This window comes from Phoenix dactylifera, unplaced genomic scaffold (assembly GCF_009389715.1).
Source record: "Phoenix dactylifera cultivar Barhee BC4 unplaced genomic scaffold, palm_55x_up_171113_PBpolish2nd_filt_p 001056F, whole genome shotgun sequence".
NCBI classification, from domain to species: domain Eukaryota; kingdom Viridiplantae; phylum Streptophyta; class Magnoliopsida; order Arecales; family Arecaceae; genus Phoenix; species Phoenix dactylifera.
The window spans coordinates 49,805-59,450 of record NW_024068406.1 but is presented as its reverse complement, the minus strand read 5'-3'; the positions used below and the strand labels follow the sequence as shown (position 1 = coordinate 59,450).

Genomic DNA, 9,646 nt, shown 5'->3' with positions numbered 1-9,646 from the left:
TGACTTATTTCACAAATGGTCCCTTTTCTTTGAGAACTCGGAGGTGCTTGACGAGAACAGGAAGTATGGTGGAGGGAGGTTTCATTAAGATTTTCAAATAATTGCCATGCTTCATGCTCATTTTGAAGCATAAAAGTCCCCCCACATGCAGTATTGATCATCTGACGGTTTCGTTCAGTCAATCCGTCATAGAAACATTGCACTAGCTGCCATTTAGGTATTTGATGATGTAGGCATTTACGGATTAAGTCCCGAAATCTCTCCCAAGTTTCATGAAATTCTTCTTCCTCGGTTTGGGAGAAGCTTGTAATGGCACGTCTAAACTGGTTCGTTCTTCCTATGGGAAAGTATTTTTTAAGAAATTCTTGTTGCATTTGATCCCAGGAACGAATCGAATTGGCTTCTAAAGAATTCAGCCATTTCTTGGCTCTATCCTTAAAGGAGAAGGGGAATAATCTAAGTTTTAGAGCATCATCAGTAAAATTCTGAATCTTGACAGTGGTGCAAATCTCAAGAAATTCATCTAAGTGTTTATATGGGTCTTCGTTGGTGAGCCCATAAAAAGATGGGAGCATTTGGATCACACTAGACTTTATTTCATATTGTACAGCTGCTACTTTAGGTAATCGAATGCAAGATGGGGAAGTGTAAATAGTGGGAGTAAAGTACTCCCTCAGGATTTTGGGTTGTTCTTCAGCCATCTCAAAAGGTGGGTGTGGAGTGATTGATTAAAACCCCATTTGATTTTGATGAGCTCAAAGCATTTGAGTATATCTTGTGATTACTAATGAATTCAATTGAGTGTTTCAGTGAAAATCCTGTCCAAGTGTCTCTAGATTTGGTTCATAGTATTTTGGATAAGGTAAGAAGTCTGCTGAACCAAAGTCTGAGACTCGAGTCGACTCCCGAGTATCACGAGTCGACTCCAAGCGTATCAAGTTCACTGGCACGAGCTCGAGTCGACTCCAAAGAAGGTAAGAGTCGACTCTCAGAGGAACACAAGGAAAAAGTCAGAGAACGATTTTCGGACTCTGAGATTCGAGTCGACTCCCGCAGTACGCGAGTCGACTCCGAGACTGAGCGACCATCAACAGACAGAAGACCATGTTACTGCCTCTGAGATTCGAGTCGACTCACAGACAGCTCGAGTCGACTCCGAGACAAGCTTCACGTCAAAAGGCAGAAGACCAACTTTCGGAAACTGAGAGCCGAGTCGACTCCAAGGAAGTTCGAGTCGACTCCAAGACTGGATGAGCCAAAAGATAGAGAATCGGGAGTTCGGGCTCTGAGATTCGAGTCGACTCCCAGGACAGTCGAGTCGACTCGAGTGGACAAAATTCAAAATTGGATCCACGGACTTCAGTGGATGAGCCGACTCCAAAATTGCCAAGTCAGCTCCAGAAGTTGGCGAGTCGACTCCAGGTCAAGACGAGTCGACTCCCAGTCAAGACGGCAACTTTAATTCAAATTTGGAACAGTTGCCGAGTCGACTCCGGAAAAGCGTGAGTCGACTCCTGCTACAGCCGAGTCGACTCCTGATCGCGCGAGTCGACTCCAACCCACCAACGGTCATATTGTCAGGCTGCGCAGAGTGTGCAGAACGGCCAGAAAAAGCAGAGTAACGGCTAGTTTCCGTGGGGGTTGGCTTAAATAGCCACAGAGGACTGTAGCAAGGAAGGGAACAGATATTCCACTCCAAGCATTCAAGTTTTCAAGCTCTCCAAGTGCTCTTAAACGAAAAAGGGAAGATCTGCATTTACTGCTCCAACAACTTCTTCCCAACAATCAAAGCTTCCTCCTCCTGCATTCAAGTCGACCACTCTTTCAAGAGGAGACCGGAGTTCCAGAAGCCATACCTCTTCACCAGCTTAAAAGCGTTTGAGGGCTTCTAACTCCTTTACGATTATATTGTTTTAAATCTGCTTTTTGAGAAGCTATTTTCTGTTTTCTTCTATCTCTTGTATTTACTTGATTCAATCGGGGGATTGAATCAAGGGGTTTAAGGTTGGTTGGTGAGCCAAGTTAAAATCAACGTGTGTAAGGGTTTGATTGTGAGCCCGGAAAAACAATCGGGGTTGGTTCTAGTCGGTGAGCCTGGGAAAACCGACCGAGTTCGTTGTGAGCTCGTAAAACAACAAGTTTGGTTGTGAGCTTGCAAAACAACCGGCTGTAATCCAAGGGGGTTATAGTGAAATTCCCAAGTGAGACTTGGGGAGTGGACGTAGGAGCAAGGGTTAGCTCCGAACCACTATAAAACTTTGTGTTTGTAGTGCATTGTCTCTCATCTTCTTCCCCGCACATTACTCACAGCACTAGGCTTTAATTAAATAACTTGCTATAGTTTTTAATTAATCATCCACAAAGTTTTAATTAGCCAAATTATTTTAAAAACCCAATTCACCCCCCCCCTCTTGGGTTGTCTATCTGGGCAACAAGTGGTATCAGAGCCAAAAACTCTTCCACTCAAGAGTTAAAAGATCAAAATGACAACCCCATTTGGATCTTCTCACATTGAGGGTCAGTCCACCCAAAGACCCCCTTTCTTCAATGGATCTGACTACTCATACTGGAAGGCTAGAATGAGAATATTCATCCAAGCCCAAGACTATGAGATGTGGTCCATTGTAGTAAATGGGCCATACATCCCATCCATTTACGTAGATGGTGTTAAGGTACCTAAACTAGAAATGGACTGGGATGAACATGACATGAGGAAGGCACAATTAAACTCTAAAGCAATGAATGTCTTCTATTGTGCCTTAGACCGTAATGAATTCAATAGGATTTCAACTTGTAATTCAGCAAAAGAAATTTGGGACAGACTTGAAGTGACCCATGAGGGCACGAATCAAGTCAAGGAATCCAAAATAAACATCTTGGTTCATAAATATGAACTATTTAAAATGGATTCAAATGAAACAATCACATCCATGTTCACTAGGTTTACTGATATTGTCAATGGTCTAAAAAGCCTTGGCAAGAACTATACTAACAGTGAGCTTGTTAGGAAAATCCTTCGGTGTCTACCGAGGTCGTGGGAAGCTAAAGTGACAGCAATCCAAGAAGCCAAGGACTTGAACAAGCTACCACTTGAGGAGCTTCTTGGATCCCTCATGACGCACGAGCTCACCATGAAACAACACAACGAGGAAGAGTCCTCCCATAAGAAAAAGGTAATAGCCCTTAAATCTACATCTTCTAACAAGGACTTGTCTTGCAGCAGCAGCAGTGAAGAAGAAGAAGATGAGGAAGATGGTGGTGAGGCTCTTCTTGTGCGCAAGTTCAAGAAATTCATCAACCACAAGAAGTCCTATCATCAAAGGAGAGGCCCCTCAAATTCCTACTGCAAAGACAAAGGTAAGGAAAGGGAAAATGAGGGGATTGGTTGTTACGAGTGCAAGAAGCCGGGTCACATAAGAGCGGAGTGCCCCTTACTGAAGAAGGGGAGTAAGTACAAGAAGAAAAAGGCACTTGTCACTACCCTATCGGACTCCGACTCATCATCCTCCTCATCAGATGATGAACAAGAAGAGAAGGCCAATTTCTGTTTCATGGCCAACGAAAACGAGGTAACTTCCGACACGCATCCTGATTTTTCTTTTGATGAACTTTATGATGCATTTAATGAATTAATGGTAGAATATAAGGCTATAAATCTTAAGAATAAAGAACTGAAAATAACTAATCAATCATACCTACATAAATACGATAAATTAGTTAAGGATAAGGATTTAATCACCAAAGAAAATATAGAACTTAAAACAAGCAACCAACTTTTAACTCAAAAGACCAACACCTTAACTAAAGAAAATGAAAAACTAACTAAGGAATTTTCAGAACTTAAAAAATATAAACAAACCTTAGATAAGGATCTTACTAAAGAACTTAATGATCTAAAAGCCAAAAATCAGACACTAACTAAAGAACTTAACAAATACAAACCCTTAGTTGAAAGATTTACCTATAGTTCTGAAAAATTAAACATGATACTAAATAGTCAACGTGCAGTGTTTAATAAAGCCGGTTTAGGATATAAACCAAGGAATAAGCAAAAACTTCTTAGTAACTTCTTTGTTAAAGCTGGGGAAACAAAAACTAAGAAAATAACCTGCTTTTGTTGTGGTACAGTAGGCCATAAAGCAAATGTATGTAATTTTAGGAAAAGTAAAACTAAAAGAAAAATTAAAAGGGTATGGGTTCCAAAAGGAACCAACTTGACTAACCATGAAGGACCCAAGAAAACTTGGGTACCTAAGATGACATGATTTACTTGTGTAGGAGTGTCTTGCAGCCAAGGTCAACAAAAATTGCTGGTATTTGGATAGTGGCTGCTCAAGGCACATGACGGGTGATAAAGACCAATTTTTCACCCTTGAAGCTAAGAAGGGAGGTGCTGTGACGTTTGGAGACAACAACCAAGGTCACATCATTGGTATTGGTAAAGTTCAAATCACCCCTTCTACTTTTATAGATAATGTTAGATATGTTGATGGTCTTAAGCATAACTTGTTAAGCATCAGTCAATTATGTGATAAAGGATATGATGTTATGTTTAAACCATCACTATGTATTATAACAAATCCTAATGATAATAGCTTAGTTTTTAAAGGGATTAGACGTGGAAATGTATATGTTGTAGACCTAGAAGATCTTGCAAAACATAACCAATGTCTAGTTGTAAATGAAACTAAAGATAATGATGCTAGTTGGTTATGGCACCGTAAGTTAGGTCATGCAAGCATGGACACAATAACTAAATTAGTTAAAAGAGACTCCGTGATAGGTTTGCCAAAATTAAAATTTGAAAAGAACAAAATATGTGAAGCATGTCAATTTGGCAAACAATCTAGGAACTCTTTTAAATCCATAAAATGTGTCTCTACCTCTAGGCCTCTAGAATTATTACACATGGACCTATTTGGTCCAACTAGAACAACAAGCCTAGGTGGAAATAAATATGGTCTAGTCATAGTAGATGATTACTCTAGGTACACATGGGTCATGTTTTTAGCACATAAGGACCAAGCATTTTCAATGTTTAAAAAGTTCCATAAGGAAGTAACAAATGCTAGAGAGTCTTCAGTCATAGCTATTAGAAGTGACCATGGTACCGAATTCGAAAATCAATTATTTGATGAATTTTGTAGTAAAAAGGGGATAACCCATAATTTTTCTGCACCTAGGACACCACAACAAAATGGAGTTGTGGAAAGGAAGAATAGAACTCTAGAGGAAATGGCTAGAACGATGTTATGTGAAAGTAACCTCCCTAAGTACTTTTGGGGAGAAGCCATTAATACTTCTTGCCATATATTAAATAGAGTTTTATTAAGACCCATTATAAAGAAAACACCTTATGAACTGTGGAAAAACAGAAAACCAAAAGTTAACTATTTTCATGTTTTTGGATGTAGGTGTTTTGTACATAATAATGGGAAAGATAATCTAGGGAAATTTGATCATAAATCTGATGAAGGAATATTCCTAGGTTATTCTACAACTAGTAAAGCCTATAGAATCTTTAATAAAAGAACCCTAGTTATAGAAGAATCTATACATGTTGTTTTTGATGACTCTAGTGACATCTCATCTAGTAAGAAGGTTAATTTTGATGATGATATTGAAATACTTGAAGAAAAGATAGATGAGATGGGATTATAAGATGATAATCAAAAGTTGATTGAAGGAGAATCGTCAAACCAAGATCCTATAGTGGATCATGGGCTAGCTAAAGCTTGGAGGTATGCTCACGGGCATCCTAAGGAACTAATTCTAGATGATCCATCACAACCGGTTAGGACTAGAGCATCCCTTAGGAATTTGAATAATCATCTAGCTTTTGTTTCACACTTTAAGCCCAAACATATAGAAGAAGCCGAAAATGATGTAAATTGGATAAATGCAATGCAAGAAGAACTAAATCAATTTACTAGAAACAAGGTTTGGGATCTAGTGGAGAGACCTTCTGAATATCCAATTATAGGTACTAAATGGATATATAAAAATAAGCTAGATGAAAATGGAATTGTTATAAGGAATAAGGCTAGACTAGTAGCAAAGGGTTATAATCAAGAAGAAGGCATAGATTTTGATGAAACCTTTGCTCCCGTAGCTAGACTTGAGGCAATTAGACTTCTATTAGCATATGCATGCTCTAAGGACTTCAAACTATATCAAATGGATGTAAAGAGTGCCTTTCTAAATGGGTTTATTAATGAGGAGGTGTATGTAGAACAACCTCCTGGTTTTGAAAATCATCAATACCCTAATCATGTGTATAAACTGAACAAAGCACTTTATGGACTAAAACAAGCACCTAGAGCATGGTATGAGAGACTTAGTAAATTCCTATTAGAACATGAATTCTCTAGGGGAAATGTAGATACAACATTATTTCTGAAAAAGAAAAATAAGGATATGTTATTAGTACAGATTTATGTTGATGATATTATTTTCGGTGCTACTAACAATCGCCTCTGCGAGGAATTTGCTGATTTGATGCAGAGTGAGTTTGAGATGAGCATGATGGGAGAGCTGAACTACTTCCTCGGGCTTCAAATCAAACAATCTGAAGGAGGCATCTTCATCAATCAAGCAAAATATATCAAGGAGATGCTCAAGAAGTTTGATATGGAGGGAAACAAGTCAATCAGCACCCCCATGAGCTCATCATGTAAGTTAGACCAAGATGAATCAGGTAAATCTGTAAATCAAAAACTTTATAGAGGTATGATAGGTTCTTTACTGTATCTTACTGCAAGTAGGCCTGATATTATGTTTAGTATGTGCATGTGTGCTAGATATCAGGCTAATCCTAAAGAATCACACCTAGCTGCAGTTAAGAGAATCTTTAAATACTTAATTGGAACTAAGAACATAGGGCTGTGGTACTCTAAAGAATCTAGCCTAAACTTAATAGGGTACACAGATTCAGACTTCGCTGGATGTAAGCTTGATAGAAAAAGTACCAGCGGGTCCTGTCAATTTCTAGGAGAAAATCTAATCTCATGGTTTAGCAAGAAACAAAACTCGGTTGCATTATCCACTGCAGAAGCTGAATATGTTGCAGCCGGGAGTTGTTGTGCTCAAATCTTATGGATTAAACAACAATTAGAAGATTATGGCATTAAACAAGATAAAATCCCCATTAATTGTGATAACACAAGTGCCATAAATCTCACTAAAAATCTAATTCAACACTCAAGAACTAAACACATTGAGATAAGACATCACTTCATAAGAGATCATGTATTGAATGGTGATGTGTCACTCCAATTTGTGTGTACTGATAATCAATTAGCAGACATTTTTACAAAACCCGTAAGTGAAGAGAGGTTTAGTGTGCTTAGAAGGGGATTAGGAGTGATTGATCCATCCTAGTGGGGTTTTTCACTAGATTAATTGATTTTGATGATTAGAATGAGGTTAAAATAGAGTTTCTATGCAGTGATCATCAAATCAGTCCTTAATTAGGTGATTTTCCCTCATTTGGCACGATTATGGCATGGTTTTTAGGTGCGTGCCAAGGTTAGAGACGACTCGAGTAAGTTTCAGAGCCGGCTCCTAAGGGGGAGTCGACTCGCGCATTTGCGGGAGTCGACTCGCAAAGTTGGCAGCTGAGGGGGAGTCGACTCGCACACTGTCGGGAGTCGACTCGCGCATATTCTGGAGTCGACTCGAGGTCGAGTCGACTCGCGACTCAGGGGAGTCGACTCGCAGTCGGGATCCGACTTTTTAACCCTAGGTTTGTCGTTTCGCAAACACTTTTCCTCAAGCCGCCACTGTTCACAAAGCCCTAGAGCCGACTCCTAGGTCATCCCCGATCATCTCCAAGCCCTTTTTCCGTCGATTTTTCGCCGGACATTGAGTTTCCGTCCGTTCCTAGGTCATTTCCGGTCCGTCCCGAGCTTCCTCTGTCGGTCCTTCACCGTCCTCTAGGTATTTTTCTTCCCGTTTAGGTCAAGATGCCTCGTAAGACCGTCGTTAGGAAGAGGTCCCGTCCCGAGGCCGGTCCCGAGCGGCGCTCCAAGGCGCGGCACGATCCCGCGAGGCAACCACCTCCGGATCGTTCCCCGCCTAGGGTGGTTCTCGTTAGGCCGTTGGCCGGGAAGGCCGTCACCTCTGGGAGGTTTGTCGATTTCGACTATCTCTCCCGGGAGGGGTTCACCATAGGCGATAGGCTTAGAGCCCAGGGCCTAGAGTACTTCCTCACCTTGGACCTTCCCACCTATCCTGGCCTAGTTCAAGAGTTTGACAGTACCGTCCATCGGGGAGATGGAGGTATCGAGGGCACGGTAGTAGGTGTCCCGTTGCGTGTCACAGAGGACCTCATTGCCCATATCCTTCACCTTCCATTAGTAGGGGTGGCTCCCGCACACCCTGAGGATAGAGTTGCGGCCCTTACGGTCGTCTTAGGGCATCCACCTCAGTCCCCCCTAGATGAGGTATCTGCTAGCTCACTTCCTATTGAAGTGAGAATCCTTTTGAGCATTCTGTCCAGGTCCATCTTCCCTAAGATAGGGAGATTTGATTTTGTGAATGAGAGGGACTTAGCTATCATGTCTTATATCCTTCAGGACACCCCGATCAACTTCCCAAAGCTCATTTATAGGTATATGTGTGAGCCCCTAGATAGACCTAGGCTCTCACTCCCATACGGGATGTTATTCACTCTTCTTTTTAGGCAGTACGAGATTTCCATTCCTGAGAGGGAACCCTCTCGTGCCTTGCGATGGACTGATCGCTTATGTACGGGGACTATGCACAGGATGGGGTTTCGGAAGAGAGAAGGGATCTGGGTTAGGAAGTCCACTCTCACTGCTCAGACCTTCCAGACCATCCAGACCTCCCATCCACTCCTCCTGCTCCTACCACCTCTGCCGGACCTTCCTCCTCAGTTCCACCATCTATGGAGGTCCGTATTGATACAGAGCAGCTCCGGGAGCTGCGGCAGGAGATCGTCCGAGATCTGAGGGACGATCTGCTTCGGGAGCTCCGAGGTGCGGTGCCTGCCCCCATTCCTGCACCCGTATCTTCTCAGTTGGTCCCTTCCTTGACAGCCGTGACTGACATGACGGCTCATGTACGGGAAGAGATCTACAATGTCCGGAGTTTGGTCCAGGCCCAGTTCCACAGCATGAGTGAGGTCACGAGCTCCACTCGACAGATGCGAGAGGAGATAGGTCGTGACATGCACACCACCACCGAGGGGGCCGAGCGCTTGGCGAATGTACTCATCGACAAGCTGGACGCACTTCAGACATCGGTGACTGGGCTTCAGGCGTCGGTGACAGAGCTCTCCACTACACATAGCAGAGCCACCACGTCTATTATCACGCAGCTCGGACATGTGACAGATGCAGTCACCCTCCTCATGGAGCAGAGCCGATTGAGAGGAGGAGCACCATCCTCGAGAGGAGGTGCCACATCCTCCAGAGGAGGAGATGCATCTTCGAGAGGGGGAGCTTCATCCTCGAGGAGGACATAGATGTGTTTGAGTTGTGTTTTGTCTTGCTTTGCTTTACTTATTGTATTCTCACATGTATTCACATTCATATCAATACAATGAGTAGACATTTTATCTTCAATTATGTGCTTTGCTTTATGATTGATTGTGTGTGATTACCTCCTTTTTGGTATGATGACA

The 9,646-nt window shown here is 42.0% G+C and overlaps 1 non-coding gene across 1 annotated transcript; it reads left to right on the top strand.

Moving 5' to 3' along the window:
• The first annotated feature begins 219 nt into the window (after positions 1-219).
• Positions 220-325, top strand: LOC120107879. Its single transcript, XR_005509485.1, has one exon. It is a non-coding gene; the product is annotated as a small nucleolar RNA R71 (small nucleolar RNA).
• Positions 326-9,646: the final 9,321 nt, after the last annotated feature.